This window comes from Neoarius graeffei, chromosome 22 (genome assembly GCF_027579695.1).
Source record: "Neoarius graeffei isolate fNeoGra1 chromosome 22, fNeoGra1.pri, whole genome shotgun sequence".
Taxonomy (NCBI): Eukaryota; Metazoa; Chordata; class Actinopteri; order Siluriformes; family Ariidae; genus Neoarius; species Neoarius graeffei.
In genome coordinates, this window is record NC_083590.1 from 58,232,250 (window position 1) to 58,256,450 (window position 24,201).

The window sequence follows — 24,201 nt, forward strand, 5'->3', positions numbered from 1 at the left end:
TGTAATCATTGTCCCCATTTCTGTTTCCCACTTCCTCTTTATGTATTCTGTATTCTCTTGTTTGGATAGTTGTATAGCATTATGAATGAATGAATGAATGAATGAATTTATTTATTTCGAACACATCTAAAAAAAAATGTATGTAACTATTTGTACATACAAAAGAAAGAACACGAGAAAGTGACAAAAAAATTAATAAATAAAATACATAGAGCTCAGACATTACAATACACCGCACATTGTTCGAAAAAGGAGTGGGAAGAAGTACAATACTTTTTTTAATTTCCCACCCCTTTTTAACTACCCCAAAATCCAAACTTCATTAATACACCTAAAAAATATATACCATATATACACTTCATGAATATCTATATAATTACAAAAATAGATATATACTACACACCATATATATACACACACACACACACACACACACTTCCTAAATATCTATATAAATATTTAATTACAAAATAAATATATACTACATTCCATATATACACTTCACAAATATCTATATAAATATATAATTACAAAAAATATACTATATACCATATATACACTTCATAAATATCTATACAATATATAATTACAAAAATAAATATCTACAACATACCCATCCCTGTAAATATGAATATATAAAAACTATCCCCATAAATAAATACATACCATATATACCATATACTAAATTAGTTCTAATATAACAATCAACTCTATTCTATTTATCCCTCATCATCCTCCATTGACATACTTCCTCTTCTATATACTTGTTTAAAAATATTTTTTGTACCTTCTTTTAAACAGATTTATATTTGCACTTTGTTTTATTTCTGTCTCCAGTCTGTTCCATAAAGTCACCCCACAGCTCGATACGCACATGCTTTTCATATTTGTTCGAACCTTTGGTTTTTTAAAATGTAGGTCTCCCCTTAGATTATATCCCCCTCTCTCTCACTAAACATTCCTTGTATATTTTTTGGCAAGATATTATTTCTCGCTTTGTACATTATTTGTGCTGTTCTGAATTTAACCAGATCCATAAATTTCAACATGTGTGATTTTATGAATAGTGAGTTTGTGTGATCTCTGTATCCTGTTTTGTTTATTGTCCTTATTGCTCTTTTCTGTATTGTACATATCGGCTGCAGAGTGGTTTTGTAGGCGTTTCCCCAGACTTCAACACAGTAAGTCAGATATGGCAAAAATAATGAGTAATATAGAGTATGCAAAGATTTACAATCAAGAATGTTTTGTTTTCCACAGAATTGCCGAGCACTTTGCCAATTTTGCTCGTACGTATCCTACATGAGGTTTCCAGCAGACTTTATGATCCAAAATCACACCAAGAAATTTAATTTCCTGTACCATTTCTATCTTAGTATTGTCTATTATCAATTCTACATTACAATCTATTTTGTGTCTCCCAAACAACATGATCTTTGTTTTGCTTAGATTTAATGATAATTTATTTTTGTCAAACCATAGTTTTAGTTTATTTACAGTATTTCAGTTGTGATTGTCTCTAAAGTCCGCTGCAAATTCTCCCCGGAACAAAAAATATTGGTGTCATCTGCAAACAAAACAAATTTCAGTACTCGCGAAATTCTACATGTCATTAATATATAATATGACTAATTTCGGACCTAATATTGACCCCTGTGGTACCCCGCATGTAATGTTCATGAAATGAGATTTATGGTCACCTATCTGCACAAACTGTTGCCTGTTTCTTAGATAGCTCGACAGCCAGCTCCACCCAACTCCCCTAACACCACACTTTTCTAGTTTACTTAATAATATACTATGATCAATGGTATCGAATGCTTTTTATAGGTCCACAAATACTCCAATTGCAATTTTTTTATTGTCTATACATTTTGTGATTTCCTCTATTAGTTCCATTAGTGACATCGATGTTGATCTGTCCGTTCTGAATCCATACTGACTGTCTGTAAGGAGGTTGTGTTTTTCAATGAATTTGTCCAGTCTATCTGAAAAAAGTTTTTCGAGTATTTTGGAGAATTGGGGGAGTAAAGAAACAGGCCTGTAGTTTGTGAAATGGTGTCTATCTCTGGTTTTAAACAATAGTATCACTTTTGCAATTTTCATTTTGTCTGGAAATGTACCTGATTGAAAAGATAAATTGCAGATGTGGGTGAGTGGTTTCACAATTCCCTCAATAACTGTCTTTACTGTTAACATGTCTATATCATTCCAGTCTGCAGAGGTTTTGTTTTTACATTTTCTTACAATTTGGATAATTTCTTCCTCATCAGTTGCAGTTAGAAAAATTGTACTTGGATTTCTGTCCCCCATATCTTCTATGTCCCCACATTGTGATGTCTCGGGTTCCTTTATTTTTGCTGCCAAATTTGGTCCCACATTTACAAAGAATTAGTTAAAACCATTCACCACATCCTCCATATTTTTTATGGTCTTGTCATTTTCAGTGTAGTACTCCGGGTAATTTGTAGTTTTGGATCCATTTCTCACAATACCATTTAGTACAGTCCATATACCTTTAATATTGTTTTTATTTTTCTCCACTAATTTATTATAATAGTCTTTCTTACATATCCTCATAATAGTTAATTTATTTTTATATTTTTTATATTTTTCCTCTGCCTCTATAGTTCGATCCTTTAAGAATCGTCTGTATAATATATTTTTCTTTTTGCAGGCGTTTTGTAGCCCCTTGGTGACCCACGGACTATTTGTATATTTACCGTATTTTCTGGACTATAAGCCGCTACTTTTTTCCTAGGTTTTGAACCATGCGGCTTATACAAAGGTGCCGCTATTCTGTGGATTTTTCTTCCACCGCTAGGGGCGCTCTAACCGGAAGTAGAATCAAAAATAAGATCGACGAAAAATCAATGCAAAGAAGAATTAGCAGATCTTTAGCAGATAGAACACGCACGACAAATTACTAACTGGTACGGTAATTATTTTCAAATCCTCGCCCCTTCATCATGGAAACCACACGAAGAAGTTCGTATGATGCAAGTTTTAAGTTGAAGGCCATCGAGCTTGCTATCCAGGAAGGAAACCGCGCTGCTGCACGCAAGCTTAGTGTCAATGAATCTATGGTGAGACGTTGGAGGCGGCAGCGGGAAGAGCTCATGCAATGCCAAAAGTCGAGAAAAGCTTTCAGAGGACATAAAAGCAGGCGGCCTGAACTTGAAAATGTCCTGGAGGACTGGGTGAACACACAGAGAGCAGGTGGTCGAGGTGTATCCACTATACAGATCCGACTGAAAGCCGAAACAATCGCCCGCGAAATGAATATTGAAGATTTCAAAGCTGGGCCGTCATGGTGTTTCAGATTTATGAGACGTAAAAACCTGCCCATTAGGGCACGGACCACTCTCTGTCAGCAACTCCCCCCTGACTATCAGGAAAAAATTGAAAACTTCCACAAATTCGTTGAAACAAAGATACAAGAAAACGCCATCGGACCAGACGACATCATAAATATGGATGAAGTCCCTTTGACGTTTGATCTGCCACTGACCAAGACTGTTAACAAGACAGGTGCATCATCCGTGTTGTTGAAAACAACAGGCCATGAGAAGACGCACTTCACCTGCGTTCTGGTTTGCACGGCATCCGGACAAAAACTTCCACCAATGGTGATTTTTAAGCGCATAACTATGCCGAAAGAACAACTCCCGAAAGGCATAGTGGTCAAAGTTAACACCAAAGGGTGGATGATGGAAGGCCTAATGAATGAATGGTTAACGGAGTGCTACGGTAAGCGCCCGGGAGGATTTTTTCACCAGAAAAAAAGCACTGCTTGTTTTGGATAGCATGAGGGCCCACATCACAGATTCTGTGAAAGCAGCGATCAAGAAAACAAACTCCATTCCAGCTGTGATTCCTGGAGGTACAACAAAGTATTTGCAGCCACTTGACATCAGTGTGAATCGGGCATTTAAAGCTGCACTCCGGGTTGAGTGGGAGACTTGGATGACAAGTGGTGAGAAGTCTTTCACAAAAACTGGCCGCATGCGAAAAGCATCCTTTTCTGATGTCTGTCAGTGGATCCTAACAGCGTGGAGTGCTGTGAAAGAATCCACCATCACCAACGGGTTCCGAAAGGCTGGACTGCTACGCGAAGAGAGCGGCGCACCTTCAGAGCTAACTTCACCGGAGGATGACACTGACACGGAGAGCGAGACTGATGGAGACAGATGTGACGAAGCGCTTCTGAGGCTGTTCAACTCCGACACTGAAGAAGACAGCTTCATGGGTTTCAGCGAAGATGATTAAAGTGACTTGTGGTTTCAAACACAGGAGAAATGAAGGTAGATAAATACCGGTTATTTTCTCTTGGTTCTGTTCCGTTTTAATCAGCAAAGTTGCTGCCGTGTTAAAAGGCACTGTTCGGAAAGAATTTGTTCAGGTACATACATGTACATTTACAGTACAAAATCGTTCTGTACATGCAGTAAATATCTAATTTTTCAACATAGATATCTGCGGCTTATAGCCCGGTGCGGCTTGTATCTCTTTTTTTTATTTTTTAAAAATAGAGCGGGTGCGGCTTATATACAGGTGTGCTCTATAGTCCAGAAAATACGGTATGTATATTACTGTATTTCTTTATAGGACAATTTTTATTATATAGTTCATTGAATATTATTAAAAATTCCTCATATGCTTTATCAACATCTTTTTCTTTATAAACTACATTCCAGTCCTGTATCATTAAGTCATTTTTTAGTGCAATCATGGTTTCTTCAGTTTTCACTCTTATATATTTATAATTTTTAGTATCCTTTTTCTTGCTATAATTACAGTAATATACATTAAAATAGGTAGGTGGTCACTGATGTCTGTTAATAGTAGTCCACTCTATATTATTTTCCAAGATATTAGTAAATATATTATCTATTAAAGTGGTGCTGTGAGAAGTGATCCTGCTTGGTCTGGTAATAGTTGGATACAGTCCCATACTGAACACTGAGTTAATGAACTCTTCTGTCATTATGTTTATGATTTAAGAGGTCGATGTTAAAATCACCACAGATGTACATGACCTTCTGTGTTGATTTTATAAACATACTTTCCATCCAATCTATAAAAACTTCTATGCTTGATCCAGGAGATCTGTATATACAGCTCACCGTTATATTTTTCATTTTTACACTCCATCCAATCATCAACAGCTACCGTCATTTTATTATTAATTTTATATTCCAAACTATTATCAACATATATTGCCACTCCCCCTCCGCTTTTGTTCTTTCTGTTTATATAAAATTCATATCCGTTCAGCTCAAAATCTACTCCCATCTCATCATTAATCAAAGTTTCTGATATGGCTATTATATTGACTGGAGTATTAAACTGACAGATATTCCTTCATTTTATGGAAATTGGCATACAGACTTCTGGTATTGAAATGAATAATTGATATCTTATTTCCTTCTCTGATTGTTGCATTGTATTGATTTTCAGTGTAATACCGGCAGCTGATGTTGATGTTGCTGAAAAGATTATTTTCCGGATCAATATTATTTTCCATATCTTGTGTTTTATGCTCAGTATAAAGGAAAGTGTCCAGTTCTTGTGTCCAGTCCTTGTGTCATGATTGTAAGTTGCTTTGATTGGCTCCCTCAGAATTTGTCCAGTTCCCCAATATCTCGGCTGACCAGGATCTTGGCCTCTTCTGGAGATCCCTTCAGCTTTATGAAAATCTTACAGTTTTGTGTCCAAGTGTTCTGGATTTTCCCCTGTTTACTCAGGAGTCTCGCCTTTCTTGCAATATCTGCATTTTTTTTTTGTTAAGTGCTCATTCAGAAAAACGTCTGAGCCTTTCAGTTTCCTCCCTTGCTTTAATAGTTGCATCTTATACCTTCTGTTGGCAAATCGTATTATTACAGCCGGTTTTTCTGTGTTGCTTCTCCGTGGGAGAGGGTGACATGCTTCTATGTTAGTATTTTTTACCTCTATACCCTTGGAGTGCAGGAATGCTAACACCTGTTGCTCCACAGAGTTAGCATCCTCCTCTTTCTGCTCCTCTCCGTTTCCTCTTGCCACTGCTCCAGCATATGTCCGGGGTTTTATCTGCAGTCCGGTCACAATGATGTTGTTTACCCGAGTGTACTGCTCCAGCTCCTCCACTCGGTTCTCGAGAATGGCGATCCTCTTTGCCTTCTCTGTGTTCTGCAGCCACAGAGCTCTGACCTCTTCCACCAAGTCCAGGATGGTCTTCTGCTGCATCCTGACAGCAGAGATTTCTTCACCCAAAAAGTCGAGGGATTTTTTAATGTCATCAATCTCCTCGACCGTTGGAGCTCTCTTCGGGGGCATTGCGTTGTTTGTTGTTACTCGGCCAGTTCCCGCGCAACCTCTCAGTCCGCTCTCGCGCAGCCTCGCTCCCGCGCAACCTCTCGGTCCGCTCTCGCGCAACTTCTCGGCCTGTTCTTGCGCAGCCTTGCTCCCGCGCAACCTCTCAGTCCGCTCTCACGCAGCCTCGCTATATATAAAATTATATGTTATAAAATTGAGATAATTTTGTTGCAAGATCTGGACCCAGTTAATGATAAGAATACCTCCATGAACCCTGACTCATCTTTTCCTAACGCCTCTTTAATATTTTTGTTATAATAGTGTCTCACTTGTAGGTACCTAAAAAAATCATCTCTGAAATGCCCCCTTGTGGACAAATGAATAATAGGTAGTTAAACCTTTTGTGATCCATGTCTTAAATCTGCCGTCAGTTTTATTTGGGGTAAAGTCTGAAGTCATAGGCACACCACCTCATAATCTTAGATGTGTCTTTTAATCTGCAAATTTTGACTGTTTCCTGCCAGGACTTCAGGAAGTTGCTTGTTATAGAGTCCTCTGGGATCTCCTGTTCCTCTTGTAGTTTATTGTCACTTAATAAAGCTGTTATTGGAATTCCCTTTATCGTCGTCCCTTCTATTTCCTTCCATGCTGCAGTGTATGTAGGCGAGCACAGGCAGACTAAAGGTCTCAGTTGAGCTGCACGGTAGTAATCCTGTAAGCAGGGAAGGCCCATTCCCCCCTTTTCTTTATTGCAATGTTTTAAATTTAATTCTGGCCTTTTTCCCTTGCCACAGATATCTTGCTATTAATCTGTCCCACTCTAAGAACTGTTTAGATGGTACTTTAACTGGTAAACATTGAAAAAGGTACAACATCCGTGGAAGAATAGTCATCCTGATTGAATCTATCCGGGAGCTTAAACTTAAAAAGGGAATAACGTTCCATTTTTGTATATCAGTTTTTATCTTTGAATTTAATGGGCCATAATTGATGCTATACAGTCTCTTGAAGTCCCTAGGTAATGAGACACCCAAATATTTAATGGACTCAGCATCCCACTTCCAATTGTACATGGTCTTAATTAAAGGTGGAGGGTCATAATTAAATGTTAATGCTTGGGTTTTATTAATATTAATTTTATAACCAGAAACTAAACCAAATTCCTCTAGCAATTTCATCAGTTTTGGGAGTGTCTGAGTAGGCTGTGTTATACTTATCAATAAATCATCGGCGAATAGGGCCAGTTTTTGCTCCCCAGATGCCATTGTTACCCCCTTTATATCAGTCCTCTGCCTAATTTTATCCCTAATAAGATTAGGGATAAAATTAGCTCATGTTTTAAGTCGTTCAAATTCTGTAAAGCTGCTTTGCGACAATGTTTAATGTTAAAAGCGCTATACAAATAAACTTGATTTGATTAATTAGTTGACTCATGGGTTCTATAAACAAGGCGAAGAGGAGCGGCGACGCACAACACCCCTGCCTCGTTCCTCTTTCCAGAGTGAATGAGTTGGTTAAGTTTCCATTGATTTTGATTCTACCTGTTGGTTTGTTATATAGTGCTGCAAACGTGTCAATTATAGTTGTATGGAAGCCAAATTTCGAAAGTACTTATATAAGAATGACCACCTCACTGAGTCAAATGCTTTCTCAGCGTCCAAACTTAATATCAGTGTCTCCAGTTTTTGATGTGTGACTTGTCTCATAACGTGCAGTGTTTTCCTGATGTTATCTTGGGTCTGTCTTTATCTGATAAAGCCAGTCTGGTCCTTGTGTATTAATACTGGTAGTGTCAATTCTATTCGTTTGGATAATATGGAGGTGAATAGTTTATAGTCATTATTTAGAAGACTTACGGGACGGTAATTCCCACACTCCAATTTGTCTTTCCCTTCCTTAGGTATGATCGAAATCATTGCCTCCCTCCATGAGGGGGGGATATTTTTGTTCTCCAAAACCCAGTTGAATGTTTTTAATAATGTTGGAATTAGCTGATCTTGCATTGTTTTGTACCATTCTGTGGGAAAACCATCTGTCCCTGGAGACTCCCCCCCCCCTTTCATTCTCCTAATTGCTGTTTGAATTTCTTCCTTTGTTATTTTAGATATTAATTTTCCATTTTGTTCATCAGTGATCTTTGGAAAATTTACCTGGGCCAGAAAGGCATCGATCTGGTTGCCGTTGCTTATCTGTGGTTGTGTATATAATATTTTATAGTATTTTTGGAAGCATTGTTGTATTTTCTCCGGGCTTGTTTCTACTACATTCGTTTCGGAGCTTCTTATTTTATATATAGTTCTGTCCGCTTATTGTTTTCTTAACCTATACGATAGAAGTTTCAATGATTTCCCACCTGTCTCATAGTATTGTTGCTTTGTAAAAAGGAGCTTTTTCTGAATTTCTTGAGTATTTATTTCATCCATTTCTTTTTTTAATTCTTTAATCTTACATTTGTCGTCATCTTTGAGAGACTTTGTGTGTTCTTTCTATAGTCTCTTCAAGACCTCTTCTAATTTTTTGAGTTTTTGTTCCCTAATTTTCTTCTCATATGAAGAGATGGCTATTATTTTGCCCCTCAACACTGCTTTTAATGCATCCCAGAGAATGGGTGGGGTCACTTCATTATCGTTACTTTCCAAATACAATTTAATTTCGCTTTTCAATTTATCTTTAATAACTGGGTTACAGAGATGCCAACCTTTCAATAAACAGATCTGTAGTCCGGGGCCGAAGAATCTGTAGTTTACGGTTGCAAACTGTATGCATATATATATATATATATATATATATATATATATATATATGCACACAATACGATATATTGTAATGTTTTCATGAGTATAGAATGCACAGTGAAAGAGTACATTTGTTACTTTGCAAAAAAAAAAAAGCTTAGACAAGTCAATCCTTATGAAATGTGTTTTATTCACAGATATATAGACCCCTTCGCATGTTTGTAATCAAACCGACCGTTGCTAGGATGCACGCGCAGCCTGGACTCAAACAATGGCGCTGCCCATAGACCGGCATTATGAGCTGTCAGATTATGCAAAACAATTGTCATTACAAGATCGAGAATGCTACATAAATAAGTTAACTCTAACAAGTGGACATCGCCTACCGGATCCGTATTTAATTAAAGAGTGGACGGACGATGTTAGTAAGTTTTCCTCTGATACCTGAAGGCAGTCATACTATTTACAAAAAATGTCAAACTCAAAAAAAAAAAAACTATTTACAAAAGTAGCCTGCCATCAACATTCTGGTTACAGCGAGACTACAACTTGGTTAACAATGGGACATTCATATTCATTTTGTTTTAATCAAATCATGCCAGTGATGTGATGGCAATGTGGCTTTAGCTACAACAGCAAATCCCAACACTAAACAGCAATTTGCAGGAGGTAATGGCATGAAAGGAATGATAGTGTAAAGAGTGCAGCTAAAAGAAATCAGAGCTGCGTAAAAAGCGAGAGGCAGAGAGCAGAAATGAAACTGAACGGGGCGGGAGCTAGGTTAGAGCAGTCAACGTAAGTTGGCATTTAGAGTGAGGGCACACAATTTTACCTTTCCATCCTTGCTTTAAAATTGTGATTTTCAGCATACACAAATAATGATGGCACAAAATCTGGACTGCTTGAGTCAAGTGAGACCTCTCCTACAAACAAAATTGCATGCAAAGCTAAGTTAACATGCTAACAATATTCATTATATTGTATAACTATGACCCAGCTAATCAGACAAACGTTACCAAAGTATTTTGCTACATCAATAAACGAAGACTAGAAAGAATAAAAAAGAAAGATTTAATAAATAGCCTGATCTTACCTGTGATGAAGTGGGCACTGCAAACCCGCGCATTTTTGATAGTGCTTTCATCCCAGTCTACACGTTTGATGGCTTGTAGCCATAGACGTCGGCGATTTTTTTGGAATGGGTGAGATCCTGCTGGAATTCTGTACATTTTAACCCCATCACTGCTACGATTCTGACACCCGACAACACAACAACTGAGTCTTTTTTGAGTCCAGGCTGCACGCGCAATTTCCTCTTACGTATGAATGACGTTTACTGCGAAGGGGTCTATAGTCAGACAGCACTATCACGAATTTTGATTGGTCGAGTTCAAACCTGGAAGCGAATATCAACCAATCAGCGACGACGTATCACGAAAGCTTTGAATGATTCCCGCGGATTTCATCCTTCCGAAAATGCGGAACGGACTGAATTTTCTTAGATCATGGCAGAGTTCAACATACCAAACAAAAATGCGGAACGAACTGATTTTTTTTCCGATCACTGCGAAATTTGTAGTTTCGAATTAACTGGTCATAGTGGTGCAAAAGTGGCAGAAAATTGTATAAAATACGAAAATTTCATAGTGGTTGGCATCTCTGGGGTTATTCAGAATGTTTGAGTTCAGTCTCCAGAGAGTGGATTTCTTGTTATTATTCAGATGGATTGACATATAGATGGGACCGTGATCTGAAATAGTACTAGGTCCTATTTCACAGTTACTCACCCTGAAAAGATCTCCTTTAAGCATAAAAAAGTAGTCGATGCGTGAGTAAACATTGTGAATGCACGAATAATGTGAATAGTCTCGGCTCGTCGGGTTTCTCTCTCTCCATACGTCCACAATCCCCATTTCACGCATCCAAGTATTTAATCGTCTGCTAATATTTTTTTGCGTCAGATTTCCCGTTTGATGAGTCAATTCTGGGATTTAATCGGATATTAAAATCTCTGCCACATATTAAAATCCCTTGACTTTTTGTTGTCATTAAATCAACCATATGTTTATAAAAGGACCAGTCACTGCCCGGTGGCACATACACATTAAGGAGACTTATCACAGTACCGTCTATTTTCCCTGTAACCATAATAAATCTGCCTTCCTTATCCTTATGTTCTGATATGTGTTCATAATTTACTGCACTGGATATCAGAATCGCCACTCCTCTCCGTCTCCCCGATCCATGTGAAGAAAAGTAAACATGTTTAAATCATGATTTATTCAATTTAGTATGTTCGGCGTCGTTGAGGTGCGTCTCCTGTAAGAGGGCTATTTGGATTTTATCTTTCTTTAATTTTGACAAGATCTTCCCCCTTTTAACTGGGTTGAGTACTCCATTTATATTAAATGACGCTATTTTAAAAGCCCTGTTTTGCATCTGTGTGATTTCCCCCTCCATCCCTCTCAAAAACCCGGTGCGCTTCCCCCTCCCTGCGAGAACCAGCAGGGAAAAAACAACTAACACTCTAAACAACATCAAACTGAACACTATTTGTCCGTGTGACTCCCCATGTAGGGGTCTGATAATCCGACCCTGTTGAGCCTCCCAAGGAGGCTCGAAGGGAACAGTCTCCCTCCTCAGACCGGAGGAAGAGGCCCTTACCTGCCACAGTCATATGTCAGAAAAAAAAGAGGAGAAAAGAAAAAGTCCAAAGTGAAAAAAAAATTGCCCCGAGCGAACCAATAGTGCATCTTCACCACTAATTACAGTCAGTACATTATACGAGATTTCACAATTCACTCCGCCATCCTCGAGTGTTGATTACTTCCTTCAAGTCCCGGAGGGGGTCGGTGATGGTTTCCTGAAGGCTCGGAGCTTCTCCTTGTAGCTTTGTTCCCGTTCGGCTGTGCCCTTCTTTGCTTGTCTGTCCACTCTCTTCCAGGTCAGCCACTGCACCTGCTCCATGAGCGTCTCCGGAGGTGTGGTGGTTGTCACGGAGTAGCCTCATCTTAGCAGGTCCTCTGATGCCTCCTCTACTGTCTCGTAGGTTTTGGTTCCGTCCTCGTGTCTCACGCGTAGCCTGGCAGGGAAGAGGGTCTGGAACTGAACTTTATTTTCCTTCAGCATTTTGCAGATCTCTGTGTGTTCTCTTCTTTTCTTGAGTATTAGAGGTGGATAGTCATGATCCAAATTTATACGGTTTCCTTGCCAGGTAAATCCCTTCTTCGGCCATGCCTTGCGGATTAATGACTCTTTTGTTTTAAAGCTCAGACACTTGATTATAACGGAGCGTGGCGGCGCGTCCCCCGGCGGCTGCGGTCCCAGCGACCGGTGAGCCCTTTCAATCTGCAGGTCGGGCATGTTTTGCGTTGGCTCAAAACCTTCGCGGAGTAAATTTTCCACAAATGAGACCATCGTGGTTGAGTCCTTCTCGGATCCCTCTGGCACCCCATAGATCCTTATGTTCTCACGCCTGGAGCGGCTTTCCAGGTCCAGCAACTTGTCCTCCAACTTGGTGTGCAGCTTTAGCATAGCCATGATGACGTCTTGTGTTTTGGATCCTCTCTTCTGCTTTCTCAATTCGCCCTTCCGCCTCATCTAGTCTGGTATTCACCTTTACAATTTCGTCTCTTATTGTCTCTAACTGTTCCTTGTTTTCTTGGCGAAACCCTCTTAGTTCTTGCAGAATCAGATCCAAGTCGGCCATTTCTCCGCGCTGCACCGCGTTGTTTGCTAGCTCAAATCTGTTAGTTATTAATTGTTGCTGCATTCCGTCTTTCTCTCCCACCTGTCTTCAGATGACGTTTACTGCTCAAGGTGGTGAAATCGCTTTTTATCCCCTCTCTCTACGTTTTTTACGGAATGATTTGTTTGGTTTGTATGGGGGTATTTCTCTAATTGCTATGGTTCAACCAGGAGCTCCCTCGCTATGTGGCCATTTTGCCGGTGTTCCGACCGGAAGTCTGCAGTTACATTTTAATCTTTTTTTTTCATCAAGATTTAATTAGTGGAACTCAATTTTAATTTTAGTCTAATTCTAGTTTAGTCATAATTTTCTCAGATAGTTGCATGGTATTTGTAAAATGTGCCCTGTAGTTTTAAAGGAGAACTGAAGGCAAATTTATCATCAAAATTCTATTTCTCATTTTCTAAAATGTAGGAATGCATTTCTGACAGCTATTTTGTCACTGCTATAGCAAGTTATGAGTGTTTGAAATATGCCATGTAATATATCAGTCCATATGTCAAAACAATGGCCGTAAACAAGATTCGCAGAGACCTGTGCGAGACTTCATAGGACGGAAGTAAAACGTACAGTAGAAATCAAAGTGACCAACATCTGCCAATGTTGTCAAAAGACATGCGCGCCCTCCTTCAAATGCTGATGTAATCAAGCCAGAAGTTTTCCCTGTGTCTGAAATCGCTCCCTACTCATTATACAGGGCACTGTATAGCAGGGACACCATTTTGTAGTGCTGTCCGAAACCTTAGTGAGGATTATGTGGGAAATACACTCAGTATAATGTGTATTTATCACAAAAATACATGCATGTATTTATTATTTTGAAAACCCGCCAGCTGCCTGACCTGGCACGTTTTAATTTCCATTAAAATTAATTTCCGTCTTCATGGTTGGCAGAGTGTAGGAGGAAACGTGAAGTCCATAAGACGAAGGCAGCAGGCACCTCATTAGCCATTACTGAACATTTGTGACCAACATGTGGTTGATACTTTCATGCTCGAATTGGCCTTAGTCATCTTCGGACACACAGAACCTAATCAAGTACTCCGATGTTATGGTCATCTTCGCATTGGCGACGGACGAACATCAATTGTGCAACAGTAATGACGTGAATACCAGCGCAAAGGACTAGTCCTTATCCTGTCGTCTTTCCAACTCTTCTCAGTTGGTTCAAAGTCGTATGGAATAATCTCCATGTCATGTATGCGAGGGAGGTGGATGTATGTGCAGAAGTATACAGTTTAATAAAGTGCAAAATATATATATATATATATCAATCAATCAATCACAACATGTGGTTGATACGTTCATGCTCAAACTGGCCTCATCAGTCATCTTAATCACCACTACTCCCAGGTCCACTCTGGCCCGGAGTGGTAGTACCTGTGAGGGCCCCAACTATGGGTTAAATAATAACCAATGGAATGTGTGGGGATGTAGAAATACTTGGGATGGTGTCCAAGTGCGCGGTAACCCCACTGGGAGTGAAGGACCCCTAGTTCTCATCAGAACATTCTTCTTAGAGAGGGAAACTCGTAGATAAAACCTGAGGTTCAGTTGGTTGCTAGTTGTCTCAACCCCTGTTGTGCCACTGGAGTCAAACTGACTGTACTAAGAAGTGGGTTTAGTGATGTGCAACACTTTATCCACTCAAAACAAACTCACGCACAGGAATTTTTTGGACTCTTGGAACGTTACAGTGGGTACGGAAAGTATTCAGACCCCTTTAAATTTTTCACTCTGTTTCATTGCAGCCATTTGCTAAAATCAAAAAAGTTCATTTTATTTCTCATTCATGTACACTCAGCACCCCATCTTGACAGAAAAAAACAGAAATGTAGAAATTTTTGCAAATTTATTAAAAAAGAAAAACTGAAATATCACATGGTCATAAGTATTCAGACCCTTTGCTGTGACACTCATATTTAACTCACATGCTGTCCATTTCTTCTGATCCTCCTTGAGATGGTTCTACTCCTTCATTGGAGTCCAGCTGTGTTTAATTAAACTGATTGGACTTGATTAGGAAAGGCACACACCTGTCTATATAAGACCTTACAGCTCACAGTGCATGTCAGAGCAAATGAGAATCATGAGGTTGAAGGAACTGCCCAAGGTGCTCAGAGACAGAATTGTGGCAAGGCACAGATCTGGCCAAGGTTGCAAAAGAATTTCTGCAGCACTCAAGGTTCCTAAGAGCACAGTGGCCTCCATAATCCTTAAACGGAAGAAGTTTGGGACGACCAGAACTCTTCCTAGACCTGGCCATCCAGCCAAACTGAGCAATCGTGGGAGAAGAGCCTTGGTGAGAGAGGTAAAGAAGAACCCAAAGATCACTGTGGCTGAGCTCCAGAGATGCAGTAAGGAGATGGGAGAAAGTTCCACAAAGTCAACTATCACTGCAGCCTTCCACCAGTCGGGGCTTTATGGCAGAGTGGCCCGACAGAAGCCTCTCCTCAGTCCAAGACGTATGAAAGCCCACATAGAGTTTGCCAAAAAACACATGAAGGACTCCCAGACTATGAGAAATAAGATTCTCTGGTCTGATGAGACGAAGATTGAACTTTTTGGTGTTAATTCTAAGCGGTATGTGTGGAGAAAACCAGGCACTGCTCATCACCTGCCCAATACAATCCCAACAGTGACACATGGTGGTGGCATCATCATGCTATGGGGGTGTTTTTCAGCTGCAGGGACAGGACGACTGGTTGCAATTGAAGGAAAGATGAATGCGCCCAAGTACAGAGATATCCTGGAAGAAAACCTCTTCCAGAGTGCTTAGGACCTCAGACTGGGCCGAAGGTTCACCTTCCAACAAGACAATGACCCTAAGCACACAGCTAAAATAACAAAGGAGTGGCTTCGGAACAACTCTATGACCATTCTTGACTGGCCCAGCCAGAGCCCTGACCTAAACCCAATTGAGCATCTCTGGAGAGACCTGAAAATGGCTGTCCACCAACGTTCACCATCCAACCTGACGGAACTGGAGAGGATCTGCAAGGAAGAATGGCACAGGATCCCCAAATCCAGGAGTGAAAAACTTGTTGCATCATTCCCAAGAAGACTCATGGCTGTACTAGCTCAAAAGGGTGCTTCTACTCAATACTGAGCAAAGGGTCTGAATACTTATGACCATGTGATATTTCAGTTTTTCTTTTTTTTTTAATAAATTTGCAAAAATTTCTACATTTCTATTTTTTTTTCTGTCAAGATGGGGTGCTGAGTGTACATTAATGAGAAATAAAATGAACTTTTTTGATTTTAGCAAATGGCTGCAATGAAACAGAGTGAAAAATTTAAAGTGGTCTGAATACTTTCCGTACCCACTGTATATGGACTCACGATTAAGCCCTGCGGCGATAGGAGCGCAGTGAAGCCTATAGGCCTAACAAGCTGGGAGTATGTAATTGTTAAACTACACGTAGGCGGCTTGGGATATTGGTCGCTTTGTTGCCAACCCATGGCAATGGCGTGATTCGGCAGCACCTCAAGCGACGTAGCAGCCCTCTTTAGGGATAGCCTGCTCACCTGCTGGTCAGGAGGGGACCTAGAAAAGGTGGTCCTAAAAAAGCTTGCCTAATTTTAAACCGGTCAGCAACCCACGGCTGGCGGTTGTTCACTGTGCGGGCGAAATACAAGCAATGAACAAACCACTGAGTTAAATCATGGACAACTACAAAAATGGAATCGATCAAATCTATGGATAGCATGTAAGTACCCTCTTGAACTTACCAGGATCTCATCATCCTGAGCGTCACACTGCACTTATATGTAGGGAATTGTCTCGATATGGTTTAGACATAGTTGCACTCTCAGAAACAAGATTCTCTGATGATGGCCAAATAGTTGAACCAGAGTCAGGCTATACCATCTTCTACAAAGGCCAGCCGGCTAATTCGCGCCAGGAATCCGATGTGGGGTTCGCTGTAAGGACACATCTAGTGGCAAATCTTGCAGACCTTCCATATGGTTTCTCCGACTGCATAATGACTCTGAGGTTGCAAGTCAAGTCAAAACAATTCATGACAGTAGTCAGTATATACACACCGACTCTAGTTAGTCCCCAGGATGAAATAAACACCTTTTACAATGATCTGAGAACAGTTCTGAGAAATGTTGATAAGAATGATAAACTTGCACTTCTGGGGGACTTTAATGCCCGTGTTGGACGCGACCATGAACTTTGGAGTAGCATAGGTAGACATGGAATGGGAATGTATAATGCAAATGGCCTACTCTTTTTGCAGCTTTGCCAGGAGTTTGATTTCGTGACAACCAATACTTGGTTCGGGCAGAAAGACAAATATAAAGCTACTTGGAAACATTCTTGACTACATAATTGTTCGCAGAAAAGACATATGTGATGCAACATCTACCCGATGCATGCGAGGGGTTGAATGCTGGACAGACCACAGACTTGTGCATGCCTGTATGGCTATCACAGTCTGTAAGATCCAAAGGTGTTGTTGTGCAAAGTCACTTAAGCACATCAACATATCCAAACGAAAGATCCCTGGGAAGCTCATAGAATACCAAGAAGCAGTGCGATCAATAAACCTAAACAAGGATGATGTATGTGCGAGTTTTAGCAAACAGCTCTATGATGCCGGTTTTTCAGTGTTAGGATTTGTTAAAAGGAAACAAGAGGACTGGTTCCAAGAAAACATTGGGTTAGCATCAAGGTTACTTGAAGAAAAGAAAGTGTCGTATGATGAGCTTTTGTCTTGTCATGCGCCAGGGCATGAATGGGATAAGTTTGAGAAGGATTTTAAGGAATGCAAGGCCAAGGTCCAACGAGAGCTGAGAACAGCGAAGGATACATGGTGTCGGGATAAAGCTCACGAAACACAGGCATCTGCTGACAAACGGGACTCTAAGTCTTTGTACCATCAACTGCGTGCAGTCTATGGCCCACCATCAGTGTTTGCACCTCTTCGTGCAAACTCAGGAGTGAAGGCATCAATGCGCTGTCGAAGCGCGCAAGAGGTGTTAGTACGCCTGTCATTATAGTGCGGACTTTCCATAGCATAGAAAATTGCCACGGCGGCACGGTGGTGTAGTGGTTAGCGCTGTCGCCTCACAGCAAGAAGGTCCTGGGTTCGAGCCCCAGGGCCGGCGAGGGCCTCTCTGTGTGGAGTTTGCATGTTCTCCCCGTGTCCGCGTGGGTTTCCTCCGGGTGCTCCGGTTTCCCCCACAGTCCAAAGACATGCAGGTTAGGTTAACTGGTGACTCTAAATTGAGCGTAGGTGTGAATGTGAGTGTGAATGGTTGTCTGTGTCTATGTGTCAGCCCTGTGATGACCTGGCGACTTGTCCAGGGTGTACCCCGCCTTTCGCCCGTAGTCAGCTGGGATAGGCTCCAGCTTGCCTGCGACCCTGTAGAAGGATAAAGCGGCTAGAGATGATATGAGAAAATCGCCACGTTTCAATTTGTGTAACTGAACTTTGTTTCATGTCACTGGTCATATAAACCTATGTAAACAGGAAAAACGTGGAAAAGTTTGGTCGCATTTAACTACAGCCCCCAGAAATACCATTGGCCATGCTGAGCCTAGCTACGTTGCTAACAGGAGTAACAGCGCGTCTGACTGACTGGGAGGTCGCACAAAGCTCGGAGAGGTACGGATCAGCTCGTCTCAATTCAGAGAACATATTTCATTATGGAAGTACGGTGGACTGTTCCTTTAACATTCCCAAAATTGATGAAGAAATTGCCACCAATTTAGAGAGTCCATTTTCCAAGGAAGAATTTATTACTGTGGCCAGGTCCATGCAAAATGGGAAATCCCCTGGACCGGATGGATATCTGAGCGAATTCTTTAAAAAATTTGCCAATGAACTTGCTCCAATCCTACTTCTAGTCTATGAAGAATCATTTGACTCTGGCTCACCACCTGAAACTATGAGACAAGCTGTTATATCATTAATCCATAAAAACAGGTAAAAAATTCGAATGCAGTTCTTTTCGACCAATCTCTTTATTGAACGTTGACAGTAAATTGTTAGCCAAAATGTTAGCCCTCTGCTTAGAAAATGTTCTCCCCTCTGTGGTTTCCGATGATCAGACTGGTTTTATTAAAAATCGTCAGTCATTTTTTAATATACGCAGATTATCCTTTATAATCCCACTCCACAAGACACTCCTGAGGTACTTTTATCACTTGATGCTGAGAAAGCGTTTGATCGGGTGGAGTGGGATTACCTCTTTTACACTCTAAAAAAAATTTGGATTTAGTGCAAAGTGCGTATCTTGGATTCATGTTCTCTACTCTCTTCCATTAGCAGCGATTCGCACAAACAATAACTTATCCCCTTCTTCCCATTGCGCCGTGGGACCAGGCAAGGCTTCCCTCTATCGCCACTCCTATTCGCTCTAGCGATTGAACCTCTAGTGATCGCCCTACGTGACAATATCTTAATCAAAGGCATACAGAGGTACAACACTGAACATTAGGGCTGTAACGATACACCCAACTCACGATTCAATTCGTATCGCGATTTTTGACCCACGATTCGATACGCCCACGATTTTTAAAGTGTTTTTTAAAGTAGTAAATTTGACTTAACATTTACTTACTTACATTAACTATTTAATAACAAATAATTCAGACCACTGCAGAGAATGAGTAATATGTATGCAAAAATGAACAAATGTATATCCAAAGATTGTTTTATTTCTCAAAATAATACTGTTGAGCTGGAAGCTCTGTTTTTTTCGGTTCTGAAAAAGTCATTTTTCCAAATAGTGTAAATCCGTTAAGATTTTTTTTTTGGGGGGTGGCTCTCTCACTGTCTCACTCTCATAGGGCCAATGATTTTCTGTGATCGCGGAAAACAGATGGAAATTACGGAATTTTTATGGTGAAACATGGCTCGCGTGTCAAAATGTAACTGCCGCAGAAGGCTTCCGCCCAAGTAGACATGCCTTCAGTGTTGCCAGATATTGCTAACGTTTTCCATCCCAAAATATGTTCAAAACCAGCCAAAAAGCATCTAAACCTGCCCAATCTGGCAACGCTGCATGCCTTTCTGGTCAAGTGATTGTGATTGGCTTGTGGCACACCTAGCCAGCCAATGAGCTGCTTGTTTACAGATTCGCTCCCCGCGTTGTAACCAGAATGGCGACCGCTTAAAAGAAATGAATGCTCTGCCAGTGGCGAGTGTGGATGTTGCGTGACTCGCAGAAGATTGTCGCAGATCGGTGAAAAAACGACTTACTAATAGATATAAAAAAAATAAAAATAATTTAATTAAGTTTAAAATGTAATTTAAATAAAAAGTAAAGTACTCATAAATTGAAGTTTGGAAGCGCCTCTGTTTTTGGGCTGAGGAGAAGTTTGAAAGGGTGTACCGCGATTCTGCCTTCTTGTATCGCGATACGGATCGTGGCTCTGCGTATCGCGATTTCGATACACATATTGTTACAGCCCTACTGAACATAAGGTATCCCTTTACACGGACGATATGCTTTTGTACTTATCTGAACCACTAAGCAGCCTACCATTAACACTTGCCCTGTTAGATACATTTGGGAAAATATCTGGTTACAAAATAAACACACAAAAAGTGAGCTTATGCCTATAAATCTTGCTGCTGAACAGACTGTGGTTAATTCACTGCCCTTTAAAATAAGTAAAGATAAATTTAAATATTTAGTTACCTGGGTTACACATAATTCTAAACATCTCTACAAAGCAAATTTCCCCCCCACTTGTCGAATCTATGAAAAATTATCTTGATCGCTGGAACCTATTACCGTTATCATTAGGAGGCAGAATTAACACTATTAAAATGATTGTGCTACCTAGATTTTTGTATCTGTTCCAGGGTTCTCCTATCTTCTTGACAAAATCCTTCTTTTTGCTTATTGATAAACTGTTATCCTCATTCATCTGGAAAAAAAAAATTCCACGAATACGAAAGGACATTTTACAACGACACCGTGAACATGGAGGACTATATCTTTACCCAACTTACAATATTATTACTGGTCGGCCAACATACGCGCTATGCTACATTGGCTTAACCCATCACAAAATAGTGACCCGAAATGGTTGCGGCTGGAAAAGTTGACGTAAACCTGCCTCTTTACATGCTTTACTTTGCTCCAAGCTCCCACTACCAGAACCTATATCCAGATATTCTATAAATCCAGTTGTTAAGCACTCCTTGAAGATATGGGCACAGTTCAGACGAGCATTTTCACTTAATAACTTGTTAATTAATGCCCCATATCAAGAAACAATATGTTTAAACCTTCCATCATAGACGGATCCTTTGATATCTGGACCAGGAATGGATTAGCTACTTTAAAAGACTTCTATATTGATAAGAATTTTGCATCATTTGAGCAATTGAGATTAAAATATGAAATTACCAACACTCACTTCAAGTATCTGCAACTTCGCAACTTTGTTTCCTCAGAATCGGCTCAATTTCCATCTATGCCGCCCAGCTCTCTCCTTGACTCTCTTTTAGAGCTTAGCTCCAACCATAAAGGGCTTATCGGAAAAATTTACACGTCACTCATTTCTTATGACTTAGAACCCTTGGCACGTTTAAAAAACCAATGGGAAGAAGAGTTAGGCATAGAAATTACTGAGGATATGTGGGATTCCACATTAGATGGGATACATTCATCTTCAATTTGCTTAAGACAAAGTAATACAGTTCAAGACTGTACATAGGTTACACTGGTCTAAAGCGAGACTGGCAAAGTTGACACCAAATATTGACCCTAACTGTGACCGCTGTGGAGCAGCAACAGCCACTTTATCACATATGTTCTGGATCTGCCCAAAATTAACAGGGTTCTGGCAATCTATATTCAAATTCTTTTCTGACCTACTAGGAATACCCATGGAACCTCTTGCTATAACAGTAATTTTTGGTGTAGTAACACAGGACTTCCACCCCACTCGACATAGCAAAACATGATAGCCTTTGCTATGCTACTGGCTAGAAGACTCGTATTGCTTAAATGGAAAGATAAATCTCCTCCAACCTTCAATCAGTGGATCAGAGACTTTCTGCACCATCTGACTTTAGAAAAAATCCGCTATGCCACAAGAGGCTGTGCCCTCAATTTCTATACTATATGGCAACCAGTTTTAGATCATGCTGAAAAGATAGATGCCTCAGATATCTTAAATGTGTAGATGTAACCCCTCCTTTTTGTGTGTTTTTGTTTGTTTTATTTTATATTTTGTTTGTTTTCATTTTGTTTTTTTTTCTAATTATGTACAATTATTACTGAACCTGTGCTGTATTATGGATTCGTGGTGGTGCAGTGGGGTGGGATTGTATTGAAATGTATGACAAATTGTATCTTTTAGAACTGGAAAAAACAACAAAAACACTTTGTTTAAAAGTGAGCTCTTAGAACCTATCCCAGTCGAATCTGGAGTGAAACAAGGTGATATTCTGACACCTACGCCATTTGCTATCTTTTTTGCCATCGTGATTATGCAGGCTTTTTCACAAAACGATGCTGGCATACACACTCGATATAGCACAACAGGAAGGCTTTTCAACATCCGTCGATTTGTTGCTGTAACCAAGACGTCCGTGGCTCTGATTCGTGATCATATTTAGGCTGACGACTGTGACCTTGTTACCCAGAGTGAGAGAGATTTGCAGCTCCTTATGGACTGCTTTTCAACCACCTGTGATGAATTCAGACATACCATCAGTCTCAAGAAAACAGTCACCATGCTGCGACCAGCACCAGGCAAGCCATACACCCCGCCATCGATATTCATCAAGGGCAAACAACTAGAAGTTGTGGACACATTTGTGTACCTCGGTAGCACATTATCTAGATCCAACACACTTGAAGAGATCTCTTATAGACTCTCGAAGGCACGCGATGCATTTGGTAAACTGGAATCAAGGCTCTGGTCACAATCGGACATCAAAGCAGCAACAAAAGTCAATGTGTATCATGCATGTGTGTTAACAACCATGCTGCATGGCTGTGAGACATGGACAACTTACAGCAGGCATATACAATGTCTTGAGCGTTTTCATCAGTGTTGTCTGCATCATATTCTGAAGATCTCATGGCTCTCTCACATGCCTAATATGAGAGTGCTGTAGTTGGCAAATACAACAAGTATTGAGTCCATGGTTATGAAACATCAACTTAGATGGTCTGGTCACAATTACCAATATGACATCCCCGATGATGATACATGCACGATCTGCCATAAAGTGTATCGATCAGCCAGCAGACTCAAGCGCCATCGAAGTCAACATCCGGAAAGGCAAGCTGCTGCAGGAAGATTGACATGTCAATAATGTGGAAAGAACTGCAAAACTCTTGTAGGTCTCAAAAAAAAAAAAAAAAAAGGGAAGTATCATCAGCGACAAGAAAATCTTTCAGATGCTCCAAAAAAGTTTACGAATACAAGAAATGGTCTTACTCTGTCACGACTTGACTTCCACTCTATCTATCTATCTATCTATCTATCTATCTATCTATCTATCTATCTATCTATCTATCTCTGTTGTTGATTGCTGCCTCTTGTCAAATGATTGCAGTCTCACTCCTCAATTCTTCAATTTCTTCATCTTTCCTCCGTCCATGTGCTCTCAAGTGTGAATTTAGTCCAGCAGCAGACTTGCAAGACTTCATACGTACATAGCAGATAAAAAGTGGTGTCTTCACAGGATTGATTAGATCTGCCTGTGGAATCTCATTCTTGTGTGTTTTCATATGCTGCTTCAGTCCAGATGTCGATTTGCACACCTTGCTGCAAACAGTACAGGTGTTCTCTTGAGGCTTTGATTGCCATTTGATGCTTAACATTCGTCTCAAGCATTTTTGGTGAAATCTTTCAAGCCACTTCAAGTGACTGCAGAGTGTTGCCCAGGCTTCAGAAGAATACAATAAGGCAGTCAAGACACACGCTTGGTAAACTGTCACTTTGGTTTTCATAGTTATTCCTCTATCTGACCACAAGCGCTTCTCTAACTTCCCAAAGGCAACAGAGGCTTTCTGGATCCATGCATGTATTTCAGCATCTAATGAACCGTCTCTCAATATGGTACTTCCGAGGTATACAAACATATCTACAACACTCAATCTGGTGCCATTTACTGTGATGTTAGGTTCATTGTATGGTATACCAGGTGGCGGAGTGAACATAACCTTGGTCTTTTTCAAACTGATGGTAAGACCAAATGCAGTGGCTGCTCCAGAAAACCTGCCCATAACAGTCTGCATGTCTTTCTCAGAGTTTGTAATGAAAACTGCGTCATCAGCATACAACAACTCACGGATTAGTGCATGGATGGTCTTGGATCTTGTGTTAAATCCTCCGAGATTGAAGACTTTTCCAGTGGTCCTGAAATGGATACTTATGCCGATATTGCAGTCACCGAAAATGCATATACAAGTACAACAGTGAAATAGATGGAGAAT

At 40.3% G+C, this 24,201-nt stretch overlaps 1 protein-coding gene across 5 annotated transcripts in view; it reads right to left on the reverse strand.

The window, feature by feature from the left end:
* The window catches only part of LOC132870996 (gastrula zinc finger protein XlCGF26.1-like), a 106,352-nt gene that overhangs the window by 17,984 nt on the left and 64,167 nt on the right, over positions 1-24,201 (reverse strand). Inside the window, exon 2 of one of the 5 annotated variants that reach the window (XM_060905110.1) lies at positions 9,862-9,952. The exons of the other annotated variants lie outside the window; for them this stretch is intronic. The gene's annotated coding sequence lies outside the window, so the exon portion shown is untranslated. The remainder of the gene's footprint in view (positions 1-9,861; positions 9,953-24,201) is intronic. 5 annotated transcript variants of the gene reach the window in all.